Source organism: Helianthus annuus, chromosome 2, assembly GCF_002127325.2.
Source record: "Helianthus annuus cultivar XRQ/B chromosome 2, HanXRQr2.0-SUNRISE, whole genome shotgun sequence".
Lineage (NCBI taxonomy): Eukaryota > Viridiplantae > Streptophyta > Magnoliopsida > Asterales > Asteraceae > Helianthus > Helianthus annuus.
The window spans coordinates 63,924,392-63,945,731 of record NC_035434.2 but is presented as its reverse complement, the minus strand read 5'-3'; the positions used below and the strand labels follow the sequence as shown (position 1 = coordinate 63,945,731).

The 21,340-nt window shown below is 38.0% G+C and overlaps 1 long non-coding RNA gene across 3 annotated transcripts; it reads left to right on the top strand.

Moving 5' to 3' along the window:
• The first annotated feature begins 855 nt into the window (after nucleotides 1-855).
• On the top strand, nucleotides 856-9,261 carry LOC110915988. 3 transcript variants are annotated; one of them, XR_002579410.2, is made up of 4 exons: nucleotides 856-1,059; nucleotides 1,496-1,562; nucleotides 8,327-8,393; nucleotides 9,199-9,261. It is a non-coding gene; the product is annotated as an uncharacterized LOC110915988 (long non-coding RNA). The 3 variants fall into 3 exon arrangements; XR_002579411.2 differs by lacking the exons at nucleotides 8,327-8,393; nucleotides 9,199-9,261 and adding an exon at nucleotides 2,368-2,430 and having other exon boundaries at nucleotides 867-1,059; XR_002579412.2 differs by lacking the exons at nucleotides 856-1,059; nucleotides 1,496-1,562 and adding an exon at nucleotides 7,621-7,813.
• The last annotated feature ends 12,079 nt before the right edge of the window (nucleotides 9,262-21,340 follow it).

The window sequence follows — 21,340 nt, the reverse complement described above, 5'->3', positions numbered from 1 at the left end:
TGGACGACCTCGGTATCTTACCAACACTATACTACGTCCACGATGGGTGCACTTGCCCATATGTGTGTTTAGTGTTAGTAAATATCGTGTTTTATAAATTTAAAACTTGGCTAAAAAGTGTAAAAGGGCTTAAAATATATACCTAAAATATAACACACTTCACGCACATCAATTAGCAACAATTCAAACGAAATTAAATCTGTGGAACGAAATTACTAATTCCGCACGGAATTAGTAGAAATTTCAAACGAAATTATCCAAACAGTGTAATTCCGTGCGAAATTAATGAACAATTTCAAACGGAATTAATGCTGATGTCATTATTTCGAACAGATTTTCAAGCGGAATTATGTATATTATCAGATTTAGATTGAATTAAGGTTCAATTTCTTCAAGGATTTGTTAAAATACAATTCCGCAGATAATATGTGAAATTCAGATCATTTTGACCGTTAAAACATGTTCAATTGAAGAAAGAAGGTGTAGAAGTAAGAAAATAAGATGAAATCAGGCTGAAATCGGTTGAATCCTCCTCCTGTGCTCTGATACCAATTGTAGGATCGTGTGCGGACCCGAAACGAGTCAATCAGAGGCGTTCTACTCAAAATGAGAGGCAGAAACAGACATGATGAGTTCGATTCAGCTAGATATTCACTTTAACTGTCGTATATATTGATCTGAATGTAACACCCCAAAAACGTAAACCCGTATATTATAAAGTTCAAGGAATTAATAAACAAGAAATTACCAATTAAGAACTTAACCTAGTTAAGTTCTAGTCTAGAAATAACTCATATTATGGTTAAAATACTTGAAACTAGAGAAAATGGTAGTCAAGGGACTAAACTTGTCAAAAATGAAACTCTTATTACTAATAGTAACAAAATCAAAACCAAACACACCAAAAATTGGTGGTCTGGTCGACAGAAGCAGAGAAAAGGGGCGAACCCCATATCCAAAACCCTAACATCACCATTTCTTGCAAATTGAAGGCTCAAATCCTAACCAAAACAAAATCCGAGCTTAGAATCGTGTTCCTCATCGCGAGAGGGTCTAGAGGTTGTAATTAGTTAGATTAAAGATGAAATAGTGTCTAGGGTTAAAACCTAGACAACTATAGGTGAAATCATGCCCTAATTCAAGAAAATTCCATGAATCCATAAATGTTAAGTTATGGGTTTTGTATGTTGATGATGAATATTAGGATTTTGAGTGTAATCCTAGTATAAATTTCATTATAAGAAATAATTTCAGTGATATTGATACTAATTGTATGCAAAATTGCTATTATAGTGAAATTTGATGGCAAATCTTAAAGTCACGAACTTGTTTATGAAGGTGGAAAAATCTGACCCGCTAGGTGTTTGTAGAAATGCCTAAGTGAGGACTTAAATATTAAAATTTGGATAAAAACGCAGATTGATAATGGTCCATAATGATGAGATTATGGTCATGAAAAGAGTTCTAAACATGTTGTGAAAACTGAATTTTCTAGGCAAAGAGTCCGGTTCCTCTAGCGGACAAGCCGAGGGGAAATCACGAGGAAAAGGCGCGCTCTAAAGGTACGAAATTTATCGTTTCGTTACATTATACCTTATTGTTAGTTTTATGTAGTCAATTTTGAAACACGACGACCAAGATTTACCAATACGTCACGAATATGATTAGTGCCTTAAACAAGTAAATGGGTCAAAACAAGTGAAAATGCATGAAATCTTACATATCCGAAATGGTGTGTAAGTTTAACACCCAAACGGGTCAAACAAGTTATGGTAATAAGCATGAAGCATGACCTTATTACACAATGCGTGAATTACATGATAAGTATGCCGTGTAACGAACACCATACCCAAATTAAGAAATCTTGTTCTTAATATAGGAGCTAAGGTGTATATCCGATGCATGAAAATAGTATAAACAACCAAATATTATGTCTTGTAATCTAGGGTGTAAGTTGATTTCGTAAGCATGCCCGCTCAAGAATAGTTGAGTAATGTTATAAACCAAAACAAGTATGAAGTACTAGCCCAGCCGCGCAGCAATTTATGCGAATTTGTGTTGTTTCGACTCATAGCGAATCAGCAAGAAAACTGCATTTTAAACAAGGAAGAGATGTGCAGAGTCTACCGTAAATTACGGTAGTACCGTAATTTACGGTGGCCTGAAATTATTTACGGTGAGTCTCTACTGTGTTACGGTAGATCCCAAATGACCAGAAGCCACCGTAATTTACGGTGACACCGTAAATTACGGTGGAGCCCTGTTAGACAAAAGTTGTTTTGATCATTTTCTCGAATCCGTGTTCGGACCTGATTCGAATACGTAATTACCAAGAGTGTTAGTACTAATGCTTGTTTTAAATGTTAGTTCTCAGGTACCAAGAAAAAGGATGAAGATCAAGCAAATGAATCGAACCGAACACACACACATTTTAAGAACGCTTCCGCATCCAAACTTTGTGTTAGAAACTATGTAAATTAATGGTAGTTACTGTCTTGTATGTGGTTTGTAACAACAATACACGAAGGTTGTGTTAATTTTGGGTTAAACTATGAAAGTTTTTGTAAAGTCGTCATTTTGGCGTTAAATGCAAGGTTTTTAGGTTATTAAATTTGGTAAAATAAGCTGGGTCTTACAAGTTGGTAATCAGAGCTTAAGGTTGCCAATAAGTGTTCGGTTCAAGCTTGATCAACATCCGGTAAGAGTTATTGCTTAAGTAGAATTTAGAAGTATAGAAATAATTCACAAACGAATATACATGGAAAAGAGTGTGTAAGCACACTCAAACACGAGAAAAGCATGAAACAAGAATAATAGAATCAAGAGTGTGTAAGCACACTCAAACACGAGAAAAGCATGAGACAAGAATGATTGAGTCAAGTTGCGAACTTGATCAAATCAAAACAAGTAAAACATGTATTACAAATGAAATGTTTAACGATATATGTAAACATTTCAGTATCAAAGATGGCAAGCGGAGGTGACGGAGATGCGGTGCCAAGAGTCACCGAACAGATGAGAATAGTGATTGCCGAAGAAGTTGGAAAGGCGATCGAAAACAGCTTGTCGAATTTCATTGATAAAATCCAAAATACGGTTTTATCAGTGGTAGAAGAAAGAATCAAGAAGCTGGAAGATAATTCAAATCTAGCAAAGGAAAAATCCGGGGAACGAAAACCTTGTTCATACAAGGAATTCATAGCTTGTAAACCGCCTATCTATAATGGGGAAGTTGATCCAATCGTGTGTCAGCGATGGATAGGCGATATCGAGGGAGTGTTCGAGAGAACACATTGTGATGAAAATGACTATGTAGCTTATGGTACGGGTCAATTAAGAGGTCAAGCGAAGGATTGGTGGGATAACAAGAAGAAAGAGATTGGAAACGAAGCGGCTAAGGCCATGACGTGGGAGGAGTTTAAGACGCCGTTTCTTAAACACCATAGCCCCAAAGCGGTTATAAACAAGATTAAGGAAGAGTTCATGCAACTCAGACACAAGGGTGAATCCATAGACAAGATCACGGGGGTGTTTATGGACAAAATGAAGTTCTGTGATGATCTGATCACGAACGAAGAACAGAAAGTCTATTACTACCATAACATGCTGAGCGCTGAATATAGGGAGTTCATAACCCCTTCAAAGTATGAGACCCTTACCGAGATTGTCAATGCTGCTCGGGAAAGGGAGATTGAGTTGAAGAAGAGTATAGAGCGGGGTGAACGAAGGGCACAGGATATAAATCCAAGCCCTACCAAGAAGGCAAGAACGAATGAAACATCAAAGAAATCAGACGCAAAGAGCGGTACGCCAAGTTGCAAAATCTGCGGCAAGAATCACAAAGGTGAATGTCGCTTCAAGGATAAGCCATGTCCTATATGTCGAAAAACGGGACATATGGCTATATCATGCCCGGAAAAAGTGACCGTTTGTTATAACTGTTACCGAACGGGTCACAAAAGATCAGAGTGCCCAGAATTGGCGGGAAAGAATGAAGGGCAAGATTCAAAAGGTGAAGCCGCAAAAGCCAAAGCAAGATCCTTTCAATTGACCGCTGCTGAAGCAAAGGTCGAACCTGACGTGGTCTCAGGTATATTCACTATAAATTCAATTCCCGCACGTGTGTTATTTGATACTGGTGCGAATAAATCCTTTGTTTCATATGGGTTTATTCGACACCCCTCATTTGTTCTAACAAAATTGCCTATGCCTTTAGAGGTAGAGATAGGTAATAATAAAAGCTTTATTGTCTGTGATGTATGTAAAAACTGCACGATGAATATTGATGACGAGGAATATGCAATAGACTTGATCCCGATGTCGATGGGAGAATTCCAAGTGGTAGTGGGAATGGATTGGCTATCCCGTTACCACGCAAAAGTGGTTTGTTTCCGAAAGGAAATAAAACTAACTTCTCCTAGCGGAAAGCAAGTTACAATATATGGAGAAAAGGGAGGTAACCCGGTGATATGCTCAATGCTAGAAGCTCGCAAACTCATGAAACATGGATGCAAGGCCTTTATGGTATATGCGAGCGAAACGGAAAAGGAACTCCTCAAAGTTGGGGATGTACCAGTCGTACGAGATTATGAAGACGTGTTTCCGGAAGAACTACCGGGGATACCGCCAGAACGGGAGGTAGAGTTCGGAATCGAGTTGATTCCGGGCGCGAAACCCGTGGCCAAGGCGCCATACCGACTTGCACCGTCGGAGTTACAAGAATTGATGTCTCAAATTCAGGAATTTCTTGACAAGGGATTTATCCGACCGAGTGTGTCTCCGTGGGGCGCACCAGTCTTATTCGTGAAAAAGAAAGATGGCAGTATGCGCATGTGTATCGATTACCGGGAGTTAAACAAACTCACGGTGAAGAATCGATACCCACTTCCAAGAATCGACGATTTATTCGACCAACTGCAAGGAGCAAGTTGGTTTTCCAAAATTGATCTCCGATCCGGTTATCACCAATTGAAAGTCAAGGAGGAGGACGTACCCAAAACGGCTTTCCGTACGAGGTACGGGCATTATGAATTCCTCGTAATGCCTTTCGGATTGACCAATGCGCCCGCGGCTTTCATGGACCTCATGAACCGGGTTTGCAAACCCATGCTAGATAAGTCGGTAATTGTATTTATCGACGACATTCTGGTATATTCAAAGAGTGAAGCCGAGCACGTGTGTCATTTGCGGGAGATATTAGACACACTTAGACGAGAGAAGCTGTATGCAAAATTCACGAAGTGTGCTTTCTGGTTACGGGAAGTACAGTTTCTTGGGCATCTTATTAGTGCTGATGGAGTACTAGTAGATCCGTCAAAGATAGAAGCTGTGACAAAATGGAGCCCTCCAAGAAATCCCTCGGAAATCCGAAGCTTTTTAGGGCTTGCGGGATATTATCGGAGATTCATACAGGATTTCTCCAAAATTGCCTTACCCTTGACCAAATTAACTCGTAAGGAGGAAAAGTTTGTGTGGGGCATTAAGCAAGAGGAAGCTTTCCAAACACTCAAGGAAAAGTTGACCCACGCTCCGGTACTGACCTTACCGGAAGGGACTGAAGACATGGTGGTTTACTCGGACGCTTCTCAATTGGGGCTCGGATGCGTGTTAATGCAACGAGGCAAGGTTATCGCCTATGCCTCGAGGCAATTGAAGATTCATGAAAATAAATATCCGGTTCACGACTTAGAATTGGCGGCGGTGGTGTTTGCCTTAAAGATATGGAGACATTACTTGTACGGAGTAAAGTTTACAATCTTTACCGACCATAAAAGCTTGAAATATTTCTTCGACCAGAAGGAATTAAACATGCGGCAAAGGCGGTGGTTAGAAACCGTCAAGGACTATGACTGCGAAATACATTACCACCCCGGAAGGGCCAATGTAGTTGCCGATGCGCTGAGTCGCAAAACAGATTATGCCCCGATACGGGTACGATCAATGCAACTGGTTGTGACTTCAAGTTTACTAGAACGAATTCGAGAAGCACAAGATGAAGCTGTAAAGGCGGAAAACTGGAAAAAGGAAAGAATTATTGGTCAAGTTAAAGACCTTGAAGTGGGCAGTCACGGCCTAAGAACTCGTTTTAATAGAATCTGGGTCCCCAACACATGTGGTGTTAAGAAGCTTCTCCTTGATGAAGCTCATAAATCCCGTTATTCCATTCACCCGGGGGCGACCAAAATGTATCATGACTTGAAGCAAAACTATTGGTGGCCCGGAATGAAGCGAGACACTGTGAAATATGTGGAAAAATGCTTGACATGCCTACAAGTCAAAGCGGAACACCAAAAGCCGTATGGTAAGCTCCAACCGTTAGAAATTCCGGTTTGGAAATGGGAGCAAATCACGATGGACCTATTGACTAAACTACCTAAAACAAGTCGTGGTTTTGACGCTATTTGGGTGGTCGTGGATAGGTTAACTAAAAGCGCCCACTTTATTCCGATTCGTGAAACCTATACATCTGAGAAAATGTCGGAGGTATACACCAATGAAATCATAGCAAGGCATGGGGTACCGATATCCATTGTATCAGACAGAGATACTCGGTTTACCTCGAAATTCTGGCGTGAATTCCAAGAACAGATGGGAACCAAATTGTTCCTTAGCACTGCTTACCATCCACAAACGGATGGGCAGAGCGAAAGAACAATACAAACATTGGGTGATATGCTACGGGCTTGCATTATTGACTTTGGGGGTAGTTGGGATGTCCATTTACCCTTGGTCGAATTCGCGTATAATAATAGCTATCACGCGAGCATTAAAATGGCCCCGTATGAGCTATTATATGGCAGAAAGTGTCGGACTCCGGTATGTTGGGGAGAGGTGGGCCCGCGAGGGCTAGCACCAACTGACGTAATCCGAGCTACAAATGCGAAAATTGACATAGTTCGGACACATTTAAAGGCGGCTCAAGACCGACAAAAGGCATACGCAGACAAAAGAAATAGGCCAATCGAGTTCCAAGTTGGCGAAATGGTCATGCTAAAGGTTTCCCCATGGAAGGGTATTATTAGATTCCGAAAAAGGGGAAAGTTAAGCCCGAGATTCATTGGGCCATTTAGAATCATTGAACGAGTTGGTAAGGTAGCTTATCGACTTGAATTACCCGAAGAATTGAGTGGGATTCATAACACATTTCACGTATCACATCTCCGGAAATGTTTGGCCGACGAGACCACTCATGTCCACTACGATGATATCGAGGTGGATAACAGTCTCAACTATGCAGTGAAACCGATTGTGATTTTAGATCGTAAAGAGAAAAGCTTGAGGAACAAAGTGATAAATCAAGTCAAGGTTAAGTGGGACCACAGAAAAGGGTCAGACACTACTTGGGAATCCGAAGAGGAGATGCGGCGTCTCTACCCTACATTATTTGGTACGTAATTCGGTTTCGGGGACGAAACCCCTTTTAAGGGGGGTGGACTTGTAACACCCCAAAAACGTAAACCCGTATATTATAAAGTTCAAGGAATTAATAAACAAGAAATTACCAATTAAGAACTTAACCTAGTTAAGTTCTAGTCTAGAAATAACTCATATTATGGTTAAAATACTTGAAACTAGAGAAAATGGTAGTCAAGGGACTAAACTTGTCAAAAATGAAACTCTTATTACTAATAGTAACAAAATCAAAACCAAACACACCAAAAATTGGTGGTCTGGTCGACAGAAGCAGAGAAAAGGGGCGAACCCCATATCCAAAACCCTAACATCACCATTTCTTGCAAATTGAAGGCTCAAATCCTAACCAAAACAAAATCCGAGCTTAGAATCGTGTTCCTCATCGCGAGAGGGTCTAGAGGTATGTAAAATTTTGTGAGAATTCACTACTTGAAATTCTCATGAATCTAGCAAAATCTGAAATTTATTTGATGCATGATAGTAATTAGTTAGATTAAAGATGAAATAGTGTCTAGGGTTAAAACCTAGACAACTATAGGTGAAATCATGCCCTAATTCAAGAAAATTCCATGAATCCATAAATGTTAAGTTATGGGTTTTGTATGTTGATGATGAATATTAGGATTTTGAGTGTAATCCTAGTATAAATTTCATTATAAGAAATAATTTCAGTGATATTGATACTAATTGTATGCAAAATTGCTATTATAGTGAAATTTGATGGCAAATCTTAAAGTCACGAACTTGTTTATGAAGGTGGAAAAATCTGACCCGCTAGGTGTTTGTAGAAATGCCTAAGTGAGGACTTAAATATTAAAATTTGGATAAAAACGCAGATTGATAATGGTCCATAATGATGAGATTATGGTCATGAAAAGAGTTCTAAACATGTTGTGAAAACTGAATTTTCTAGGCAAAGAGTCCGGTTCCTCTAGCGGACAAGCCGAGGGGAAATCACGAGGAAAAGGCGCGCTCTAAAGGTACGAAATTTATCGTTTCGTTACATTATACCTTATTGTTAGTTTTATGTAGTCAATTTTGAAACACGACGACCAAGATTTACCAATACGTCACGAATATGATTAGTGCCTTAAACAAGTAAATGGGTCAAAACAAGTGAAAATGCATGAAATCTTACATATCCGAAATGGTGTGTAAGTTAAACACCCAAACGGGTCAAACAAGTTATGGTAATAAGCATGAAGCATGACCTTATTACACAATGCGTGAATTACATGATAAGTATGCCGTGTAACGAACACCATACCCAAATTAAGAAATCTTGTTCTTAATATAGGAGCTAAGGTGTATATCCGATGCATGAAAATAGTATAAACAACCAAATATTATGTCTTGTAATCTAGGGTGTAAGTTGATTTCGTAAGCATGCCCGCTCAAGAATAGTTGAGTAATGTTATAAACCAAAACAAGTATGAAGTACTAGCCCAGCCGCGCAGCAATTTATGCGAATTTGTGTTGTTTCGACTCATAGCGAATCAGCAAGAAAACTGCATTTTAAACAAGGAAGAGATGTGCAGAGTCTACCGTAAATTACGGTAGTACCGTAATTTACGGTGGCCTGAAATTATTTACGGTGAGTCTCTACTGTGTTACGGTAGATCCCAAATGACCAGAAGCCACCGTAATTTACGGTGACACCGTAAATTACGGTGGAGCCCTGTTAGACAAAAGTTGTTTTGATCATTTTCTCGAATCCGTGTTCGGACCTGATTCGAATACGTAATTACCAAGAGTGTTAGTACTAATGCTTGTTTTAAATGTTAGTTCTCAGGTACCAAGAAAAAGGATGAAGATCAAGCAAATGAATCGAACCGAACACACACACATTTTAAGAACGCTTCCGCATCCAAACTTTGTGTTAGAAACTATGTAAATTAATGGTAGTTACTGTCTTGTATGTGGTTTGTAACAACAATACACGAAGGTTGTGTTAATTTTGGGTTAAACTATGAAAGTTTTTGTAAAGTCGTCATTTTGGCGTTAAATGCAAGGTTTTTAGGTTATTAAATTTGGTAAAATAAGCTGGGTCTTACACTGAAACAATTTTATAGCAAGACGACACTTCGACAGAGCTTCACCGTCGGAAACACTCTTCCTAATTCCGTTCCAAATGAAACGGAAGCACACATATATATAGGCTGACTAATTCCGCTTGAACATGCTCAAGCGGAATTACATGTCAAACGAAATTACATCCAAACGATATTACAAAGTAATTCCGCGTGGAATTACTTAATGACCTTCAAGCGAAATTAGTTGGTCCATGCGGAATTAACTTTTTGCTTGGACTCTTGATCTTCGTGCCATGACCAATGTAAGACTCGATACAAGACGAAGTCGACAGACGTATGCACCAACAAAATCCGAGCTTGTTATCTGGTCCTGACAAACTGTTCTAACCCGTAATTTCCATAAACCTTTGGGCTCTTCTTACCAAGCTAGCCATCCCCCATTTGATGTCAATCAGCTCTAGCTCCTCTGGATCGATTTGATCGTAATCCTCTTTTATCATGTCTGGATTACCGATCCTTCCAGCTACCAAACTCTCATATGACTCAAGAACGAAAGCTAACAGTGCGATGTGTTGCTTTGCAGCTGCTTCTGTAAACTCTTGTCCATTTTTGATGTTTACAGCAATGTTACACTGTATCCCAGAAGCATAACCCTGATTGTTCGAGCTTGATGAGCTTCGTGGAGACATTTGTTCTGAAGCCTTGGGATTTGGCTCATAACTTGCAAACGGTGAAGGCTTGTTGTTGCTTAATGTACTAGACGAAACACCGGATGTTGAATCTGCACTGAACATTGTCTGAATCTTCGGGCTTAGATTCGTTGTTGCCGAAGAACTTCCTTTGTAATAAAGTGAAACATCTTGTTGATCATTTGCAGCATTCATCTTTCTGATCTTCATCAGTTCAAGTTCATGTGCTTCGATCTTTTTAATGAATGAACTGAGGTTAAACCCAACATACTCTAAGTTGTTCTTCAACACCAAAAGATAAGTACCCCATTCATCATATGGCAAGGCATCTGCCAGTTTATCAACCCAGTCTTCATCAGTTTTCTCAATACCCAAACGCTTCATTTCAACAACTAAGTGATAGTATCTCTCGATCTACTGTTTTGTTGTTTCACCTTTAATTCCCCTGAAGATGTCAAATTCTTTCTTCAGCAAAGCAGTCTTGCTTTTTATCATTGATACACTTCCCAAAAACTTCACTTTCAAAGCATGCCACACTGATTGTGAATTATCTTGATGTTGCAGTAACACTAAGATATCTTCTTTAATTGCTTGTTGTAGAATGCCCATCATCTTCTTTTTTGCCTTGAAATCTTCTTGTTCAAGTTGTGTCAAACTGCTAATCGACTTCTCAAGACCCGAACCATTCTTAGGAGGAATATATTTCGATTCGATCCTCATCCAACACTCGAAATGGTTGGCTTGTACCCATGTCTTAAACCTTCCAGACCACCCAACATACTCATCAATATTCATCAATTTAGGTGGTTTCTGCATTGTCCCGAGCTCATTCTCCATGTTCACATTTTGTACTATACTAGCCGGGGTTTGTGCTGCCGTCATTCCACCGCCGACAAACAAGTTGTAAAACCCGTTATCCATTTTATAAAAACAGTTTACGGAAAAATTTTTCAAGTTTTGAAAACAGGTCAATTTCAAGCGAAATTAGGTTCTCCACACGAAATCAGACTTTCGAACGAAATTACAAACAAAGTGGACTTTCACACGAAATTAGACTTTCACACGAAATTAAGTTTCAAGCAAAAACATCTATCTCACACGAAATTACACTCTTAAGCGAAATCAAATGGCATTTCAAGCGAAATACGTAATTTCGTGCGGAATTAGCCAAACAGAATTACCTTCAAACGAAATTAGATATAATTTCAAACGAAATCAGTAATTTCGTGTGAAAATACATCAACTTTTCAAACGAAATTAGATGTTCGTTCAAACGAAATTAACCTTTTTACGCATTTTTTGTCACTTTTAGTTCGAATTTTGATCTGATTCTCTCAAGGGTTTGTTAAAACTGTATTTACACACAATATCAGAAAATCAGTCCATTCTGTCCGTTAAATTGTCCAGAAGTCCAAGAATGTGTAGAAAAGGGCACTGATTCAAGTGTATTGACTCATCACTGGCTATGATACCACTTATAGGATCGTTTTACCGACCAAATGAGTCAATCAGAGGCAATACACAACTGTTTGAGAGGCGGAAACTAACAAACAGCTTAGAATCAGTGAAGAAATGAGTAGAAACAGATTGTTATACTTCAAAACAAGCTTCTCATTCAGATTAGACTTGATTACACGGTAGAATTTCAACAGCACTTCGTGACACTACATGTAATTCCGTGCCAAATGAGAAGACATGACTGCCTATTTATAGGCTTCTAATTCCGCATGGAATTACATGTTCCGGTTCATGCGAAATTACCCTGGGTAATTTCGTGCGGAATTACATTACAACCTTTCATGAGAAATTACATCAAACAACCCTAAACTTTACATATTTGACATATTTAACCCCTATACATCATGACCTAGACTTCAGACGTAGGCTATAGACATTATGCACGAACAGTATATGGCCTTAACAGGTAACATGTACTAAACTGGTAGACACGAAAATACCTGTTAATTTTCGTGTCTAAACAGGTAAAATACTTGTTTACCTATTCCATACCTGTTAATACATGTTAACAATTTTAATATAATAAAAATATAATTTAGTGGGACCATGTGATTTGAAAACATGATCTTATTATTTATCTCTCTAGTTTCCCTAACCCTTGCTGTTCACATTCCAATTGACATATTAAAAAAAAACCCTAAGGTAGTGTTTGGTATGCATGAATGAGAGGCGGAATGGAATAGACTATTACGAGGGAATGAAAAAAAAATGTGTTTGGTTGGTAAAGGTAATGGAATGACCCATTACATAGGGCATTCCATTCCATCAAATCCATTCCATCCACACCCCTAGGTAGTGTTTGGTATGCAGGAATGTGAGGTGGAATGTAATGAACTATTGCGAGGGAATGATAAAAAGTGTGTTTGGTTGGTCAACGTAATGAAATCACCCATTACGTAGGCTGAGAGAGGGAATGGAAAAAAAAAACAGGGGGAGTGGATGAAATGAATTTGAGGGAAAGGAATGACTTATGTAATGGGTGATTCCATTACGTTGAGCAACCAAACACACTTTTTTCATTCCCTTGCAATAGTTCATTCCATTCCACCTCCCATTCCTGCATACCAAACACTACCTAATTCTTCACTTCTCCAGCCCAACTCCTAGCAACACCACCCCAACCACCGGCCGTCGAGAAGAAAAACCCATGTGAACTTTGAATTGAAGATTTGAGAAGACTCATTTGAACTTTACATTGTTTTGAATGGATGTTATGAATTATTTAAACCTATTGTGATTTGTCATTTATGGATTTTGTTTCAAACTTGTTACGAATTATGCGTATATGCATTATTTACACATATTGTGAACTTTTGGCAACTTTTGTTTCACTAAACAGGTTCCTAGATATGTAATTATTGAAACATTCGTAAACAGGTGTTAACAGGTAATTATCGTGTATACCTATTAAAAATATTTGATGTTCATGTATGGAAAACTGTCACAAAAGCTTATCGTGTCGTGTTCGTGTATGGGATTTCGTGTGTCGTGTATATTCATGTACATGTATACACGATACGCCACCCTACCTAGGACCCAATATTTTAAAATAAAAAATAGTGTGGATATATTTATATGTATGACTTTTTTTTGGATAAAAGACTATTACTATATATTACTATATTATTATTATTATTATTATTATTATTATTATTATTATTATTATTATTATTATTATTATTATTATTATTATTATATTACTAAACGAATTAAAATGAATAGTGATTTTAATATTATAATAATATATAATTTTTTTAATTAATTTAAAAACCCATTATGTTTGTTCAATCCATTAACTTCTGTATAAGTTTAAGCCCATTAAACAACTAAAATCATTTACCCAACTAAACTCATTAGCTAAATATTGTTTTAAACTACACTCTTAAATCCAACCAAATAAAACTGGCGAGTGGCGGAAACACAAAAAAATGTCGAGGGACGATTGAACGTTGAAGCGGCACGAAAGGATAGGGCCGATGAATTGACGACCGAAAAAAAGGGGTGTGATTATATGATTAAGGCTTGAAATGGAACGGACTCTAAACTCAGTGATTCAGTGAAGTAGGGATGGCAAAAATACCCGAGCCAGACGGGTATACTAGAAACCCAACACAAATGGGACGGGTATGGGATTAGTTTTAAAAAATTTCACCGGTATGGGTGGGGTATGGGATTAGGTGATACCTGTCACACCCCGACCACGTTAAAACAACAAACCGTGGCAGAAACGTCGGGGAGTGTTGCAACAGAATTATTGTTTCACAACCATGGTAACCAAATGTTTTGTTTTGTTGAATTATTATGTAATGTACATTGTCTTTAAATCAAAACAAACAAACTACATATTGTTTATAACTGTTTTTAAATCACTAAGGCCTCGTCCAGGTCCTATATGACATAAGCTTCCAAGCAAGCAACATCAAGCAATACCACCTGAAACATATGTAAAAAGTAAAGTCAGCAAAGAAATGCTGGCGAGTACATAGGTTTTATGGGAGTATCGGATTCATGGCTCGTTTATATGTTGTAGTATCTCGTTAGACTACATGAGTCAAAATACAAACCTCGTTTAGAAAAAAAATGTATTGCAACATAATTAACCAACTCAAATCAAATTGGTTATAGTTTATAAAATCTCGTAGCCATGACTCTTAACTCAAAAACATTTGTTTTAGTATAACAACTTGTAAACATCTCATAAAAACTCGTTAATAAAACTCGTATGGTTTATATCGTTTTGAAAACCTCGTTGTGTGACATCGTTTCAAAAATCGTTTCCCCAGTGAACTAAATAATGATACACAATGTAATATGATAGAAGCACTTATATATAAGATGTACCAGCGGCGTATCTACCATGATTCTATCATACTACACCCGTCCCATTATCTAATCACTACCAAAAACCAATCGTTTAATTCGTCTAACTTGTTTCAAATCGTGTATCTCGTTTCAAATTGTTTAACTCGTCCCAAAATCGTATTCGTTTTAATAGTGAAACTACTTTTGGTCATCTTGCTAACAACATTCAAACCTTTGTGACTCGTCTAACTCGTTTCTCGCATTAACAAACCACCATAGGGTAAGTTAACAATAACAGATTCGGTCATTATCTACATAACCCCCACACATAACAATGGGTGTAGTCTGATAACGGGATTTGTCAGATCCTATGGTACCATAACCTAATACTGGTCGGCTTGATCAGAGCTAATGAATGTCATTTGTTATGTAAATACAACCAACAAGTCTTGTTCACTTTATTGAAATCGTTATTAGTTTAGTATAAACCATCGTTTTTGAAACCCTCGTTTAAACCTTGAAATTCGTTTTGTACATATGAATCACCCCAAAACAATTGAAAACAATAAAATAGGGGAACTATGTACTCACTTGGGATTGCTAATTAGCCTTGAGAATAAGACCAATTTAAGCTCCAAGTATCACGGAATCAACCGGCACCTAGTATAGGTAACTATGTTAATAAATCGGCTCCTAAATCGGGAGATGGGATAGAATGAGGTTCTATAAATCAAATGAGTAATTGCACTCATATGGTATGATTTAATAGGCCCTACATTCTGATTGGAAAGCCTACCTAAGTGCTTTTGACCCGTTTCGACACATTATGGTAACATAAGCTACTATAAGGCGTCGTTAGCGTATAACTATGTTCGGATGGTAATCTATGTGCTATGCCAAGTCTTACATGCCCAATTATCCCTAAACATGTTACTAAATCAGATTACAAGTCAAAAATATGTTCACATAGTCAAATTACGGATTTTAGCTTCAAAAGGGCATTTTGGTCATTTCCTATGGGCATACAAGCTAACAAGCATATGACTAACCAATCCTATCTGATCATAAGGTATAACCTCAGTGGTTATTCCCTATGAAACTATGATCACTAACTAAGCTTGGTCGGATCCTAAAGATCGACCAAACGGGTCGGGTTCGAAAGTGTAAGCGGTTGTTTAGACCGCTTAACTTACGACCCTAAACAAGCACAAACTAATAGTGTCGAGTTAGACATGTCAAAACATGGTATCAAAACAAAGTGTTTTGATACCCTAAAGTAGTTCCGAGGCAAAATGCGTGCTAAAACGCATTTTGACCGAAACTTTGACTCGACACTACAACTAGCTAACGTGATAATCAATAGCTATAATCACGAAGGATTATAACTATCGTGATTACAATCACGTTTCAAAGTTCAATTGAACTTTGACTTGACCAATTGATGGTCAAAACCGAAAGTCAAACTGTTGGCCAAACGTTTGACTTTCTGCACTACATAAGGAAAAAGCCATAAAAAGAATGAAAGAAGCTCACTTAGGGTCCTTGCTATCTTTTCTACAAAGAAGATAAAGTCCCAATTCAGCTTAGAAAGCTTCCAAGCAGATGTAGAGGAGAAGAAATGAGAATGAGCAAAGAATGGAGTGAAAGGCCTTGCTATTTATAGTTGTGGTGATGCTCTAGGATCATTACAAGTGGTTTTCTTTGTCATTAAGCATTAAATCACAACCATACATGTGTTTAGGGACAGCTAGCATGCCTTGGAGAAGTGTTAACTTGGTCACCACACAAAGAATTTACCAAAACAGCCCCTGAATTTGCAAACAGCAGCCAAAAACACACTTTCTGGTTACTGGCACCCTGATGCGGCCCGCCTGGGATATGGGAGGGGGCTCACGCGGGCCGCCTGACCCTCCCAGGTCAGCCAAAGTTTCAAAAATTACAGTTCAGGTCCCTGCATGTGTTTTAAGCCCATTTCAGCCCTTTTTGACCCCCGTTAAGCCATTTTCAAGGCTCTACAAGGTCAATAAAGTTTAGAGGACTCAAAATATGCTTGGAACACTTTCGGATGTCGGCTCGTTTGGTCGTACGGTCGCGTTGTTCGTTAAATTACGACGAAACTCAAACGGACGCGAAAACGATCCAAATTAAGCGACGAATGGAATTTTTGCATGCCGATCACTTAAATATAAATATTTTAGTGTGTACAAAAATTTTGGATGTCCAGATGTGGTCAGAACGTAAGATATGCGCGAAAATGCAAACTTACGCCATTTTTGACACTTTTAGTCCCTGAAAGATCAAATAAGCATGTTTACGCACACCGAACCACTCAAAGCTTATTTCTAAGCTATGTTTAGGTTATTTATGGTATGTTTAGCTTATGATCAAGTTCCGGACTGTTCGACACCATACGAATCGGTATAGTTTCGCAGTTTGACACAAATAGTCCCTACGATCGAACAAACTTGCTTTCGACACACCAAACCTTCCAAAACTTATTTCTAAGTTATGTTGAGGTTATTTAAGGTATGTTAAGCCTATTTAACTATCCCGGAGTGTTTGTCGCATTAAACCGACTGCATTTACGCACCCGTTTGCGTATAACTTTCCAGAAAGTGATTTAGAGCTTGAAATCGAACGAGAATTGATATGTGAAAACGATACACATATTTATACAAATTCCAAGTATGAAATACAATATTTCATTGATTTGGTATTTTTTCGATGGTCTTGGAGGCACAGATGTCACAGTCTCCCCTACTTCAGGAAATTTCGTCCCGAAATTTAATTAGAGGAAACTTGTGAGAGCTGGAAACATGAAGTCGAAAAGATAAGACAATACTGGTTGGGTTCTGAACTTCTAGTAACTTTAATAACATTATGCTTGCAATGTAAGAGGGACACTTATATACAAGTATATGAAGTGCCATGGTGCGTCCACCGTACCTCCATTACATCGTTCACATTCCGTTATTGTTGTCACTATCAGTTCTTACACATGATAAATCTTACTGTGGTTTCCGTGCACTGAATTTCATAATTATGTACGCGTCCATAATTACGTAATTCCTTGCATAGTCCACACAGTGTATTTGATAATGTGTAGGGAAGAACCAAATGAACGAACATGTGATGAGTGTGACTAGACCATCATTGAGTCCTTTAGATCAATAAATGATCTTTTAAAACAGACTACCTAGAAGTCTTTCCAGCTATATCACATGTCATTCTTGACCAGATGTTGAATCAATCTTTAACTAGACCACTCAAGGGGTCTTTTTCGAATTATGAAATGGCACTTATATAAATCCAAGGGTCTTAACTACCACATAAAAGCCCATTAAGGATTCAAGGTAGTACCTTTGAATATCCTACTATGAATCCCTCATATGAAGATATGGAAGATTCTATGAGGATTTCGAAAAAAATCGGATCGCACAAAACACAAAGGAGAACACATAAACACATAATCACAAAATCGCATAATTGATTAATTCGACCCTTAATTTGTTATCTTTGGACCCGGGTATTTGTAGGATCGGACTTCGACCTAAATGAGTCGTTCGGAAGAGCTCAAATCCGTTTCAGAGGCGGAAACAAAGAAACGGACGTATACACAGCTTGTATTATACTTTAATCCTCTTCTATATTGATATAACAACGTTTACAGTACAAGGAAATACCGGCAGCACCTCGGTAGCAAATCTGAACAACGTTACAAATGAATTAACAAACAACCTATATATACTCGATGTGAACCACTCCAATGGACTGACCATAAAAGCGATCCAGCGTCTGACGTTAAAGCGGTTCAGAACATGATGCCGTAAAGGCGGTTCAGCCAAGATCATAAAAGCGGTTCCCATGTTACTGAAAAATGGTCTGACATGTTGACTTCAAATGCTATACTTTCCACTCATTGGTCTTATCATTGGTGAGCTTTCATTGGACCACCAATTGGTCCAATCACAAACCATCTTGACTTTGATATTTTGATTTGTGAATTATAGACTTTGTTACTTTAGACATTTAATCGGCCAATATCACTTATATTTGAATGATGACATCACTTGTGATGTCACCTAGGTGATGTCACTCGTGATGTCATCCCCGATCAGATCCGCACCGCAGCCGAGACTTGACACTAGACGTAGTCGACAGATGACTGCACCAACAGACTCCCCCTCAGATGTTGACGAGTCTTAAGTGTCGAGTCTTCAACGACTTTAGTCTTTATCAGTCTTTGAGCTTCTCTCTCACTCTCTTCAGACTCCCCCTCTCGATTTGCTGGCATTCTTTTGATCTTCAGCAACATCTTCAGGATCGACGTCTGGCTTTCCTGCATCAACTCTACCTCAGAGTAAATTTCTTTCACATATATTTATCAAATATATGAACATACATCAATCCAGATTCTCATTCAAAACAAACACAGATATTTTGATGAACCACTTGACAGAGTTAGATTATGAAATCAATTAATTTCACACACACACTCCCCCTCAAGTATTGCTCATCATGTTTAGCACTCGGAATTTTGAAAATCAGCTATCCAACATCAGTTGTCGAAAATCTTTTTGAATTTTCAAAATTTATGCTAAAACACACTAAAAATCTTTTTGTATTTTGAAATAAAGAAACTAAAATGCAAAAATAAACTATTTACAAACAATATTTTTTGTGAGCTCGTGCAAGAGGATCATATCAGTTTTGAGATAAATCACCAACACCGTTAAGCTTTAAACATTCTCAGTTCTAAACAATTTACCTAGATTGTCAGTATGTTTGTCCACTTAAATTTTCAACACAAATTTTAATCGATTCGAGATACGATATTAATGTTTTAGAGACTTAAACTTAATTGTGTATCACTCCACTTGAATATACTCCCGTATCCAGATCCCAAATATTCAGTCTTACAGGTGAGTATACCACAGCTGATATCTGTAAAGGGGTTATGTGCGAGGGCCGTGAGAGCTCAGGTCGATACTTCCGTATACGCAGAGAGATGACGGCTTCGACTTTTGGTGGGTCCCCTTTAGAGGATCTTTTTGCATTTCAACAGCAGCGACTATCAATTTTATTGTTTCATCAGCATGCTGAGGGCGGCGCTTTTTCAAGCATTTGCAGAAAGTATTATCCGGGGACTAGGTCAGTACTTCCATACAGCAGAAGTCCCGGGATAATACCCCAGATATCACTGAGTATAAAGACCTAGTATCTCAGAATACGGGACCTTTCAAACAAGATTTCGGGGGTTACCCATATATCCAAGAATAGTTACCCACGAATTAAGCAAGTTTGATTTAGGTTTATATCTCGTTTCAATTTACTAAATGTGCGAAAATCTACTAACACATCCGCAGTAAGATCGTTTATCACATTTTGACTTTCCAATTCTTTAGCGTGTTGTGATAGTCCACTGATGTACTATCATTTCCTCTTTTATGCAACAAAAACTCATTTTTGATTTTATCATGTTTTTGACTTTTTCAAATTTTCTGATGTTTTTGGATTTTCTCTAAAAATTCTTACTCCCCCTAAAATTCAAATACATCTAATGAAAATTGAAAACAAACTATACAGAACATGACAACTGATATCGAATCTCCTCAATTCGCCATTCACTAGGCATAAACAATCAGAACTTCCCCTATCAACAAACTATTTTCCCATTTAGATTTCAAAACACTTAAGTTTGTTTTAATCAAAATGGTTTTTCCGGAAAATAAGTTTGATTGATTTTACCAATTGTAGATTATCATTTGTAGAAATATCCAACAAATGTTCGGGGTTGTGGTTCATCATCTTGTCTTTCGACCAATGTAGGAAAATACAAGTACAACTTAATGTCCTTGATTTACCATTTTCAGTTCAGAAACCTCCGTACCAATTGTAAGAAATACATAAACAAACCTCTTTACCGTTTGAATGACGTTACCGAATACAACTCTAAGAAAGATGCCGATTCATGCTCCACGCTTACCAACCTGGGAGCTCCGGCAAGTCCTGAGACTTACTGTTCGAAATATGTACCATCCCAGTCACAAACCAGGGATGGTTCAACTTTTTCCTTCTTTGTCTTCTTCTCATAGAATTCTTTAACCCCTTTGACTTTTCGATCAATCATTTTGCCAAAGATATGTTTTACCCTGGGGTTAAAGACCTTTTCAGCATCAAATTCCTGTTCATCATGGAAAAATTGGTTAGAAATCTCAACTTTACCAATTTTCTTTTTATAATTCTCAGCCCGAAGTGATGGAAATTCATCATCATTAACCATCGGAACTGAGTTCTCATTTTTTACATCAGCTTCACATTTTAAATCAACTTGTGGCTCAACTGACTTTGTGGAATCAGTTTCATCGCCTGAAGATAGCTCCTCTGATTTCGATCTATCAGAATCATCGCTAGAGCTTTCACCACCATTCTTCACAACCCATTTCTGGTTGCTAGATTTGGCTCTCTTTTTGTAAAACTTGGTCGAACATTCACCAGTTTCAAAAATAGAATCTTTAAACAACTTTGTTCTGTCAAGTGGTGATTCGAACGCATACACCTTTTCTGAAATTGTACGAAAAACTCCCTGTTTTGACTGTATCGCCTGAGTACAATCTTTGGCGATATGTCCAACATTGTTGCACTTGAAACAGGTTCTCGAGTCTTTCTTTTGTTCAGCTTGTTTCTTCTTCCAAAATTCACTATTCTTTTCTCTCCAGAAACTTGTCTTTTCTTCTTCATCAGTAGATGTGCCTGAAACAAATGACATTTTGGACTTAAAATCACGAACATATTTTTCATTTTTCTGTTTTTCAGTAGGAATAAAACCCAACCCTTTCTTTTTGAAATTACCGTTATGGTTTGATTTCTTTTGAAAATTTGAAC